A 254-nucleotide genomic window follows, 5' to 3' on the forward strand; every position below is an offset into this window, starting at 1 on the left:
GAGGGTTGCGATCCCGTTGCCGGTCCCCGGTCCGGTACGGGGGCAACACTGAGGGTTGCGATCCGTTGCCGGACACGGAAAAAAGACAAAAAAAAAAAAAAAAAGAAAAAAGAAAAAGGGGGACAACACCTTTAAAATCCTGAAAGAAAGAAAAGAAGTCAAACCAGAATTCTATATGCAGCAAAAATATTTCTCAAGAATGAAGGTAGGGGCTAGCTGGCTGGTTCAGCTGGTTACAGCATGGTGCTGATAGA

This window comes from Galeopterus variegatus, unplaced genomic scaffold (assembly GCF_000696425.1).
Source record: "Galeopterus variegatus unplaced genomic scaffold, G_variegatus-3.0.2 Scaffold5077, whole genome shotgun sequence".
NCBI lineage: Eukaryota > Metazoa > Chordata > Mammalia > Dermoptera > Cynocephalidae > Galeopterus > Galeopterus variegatus.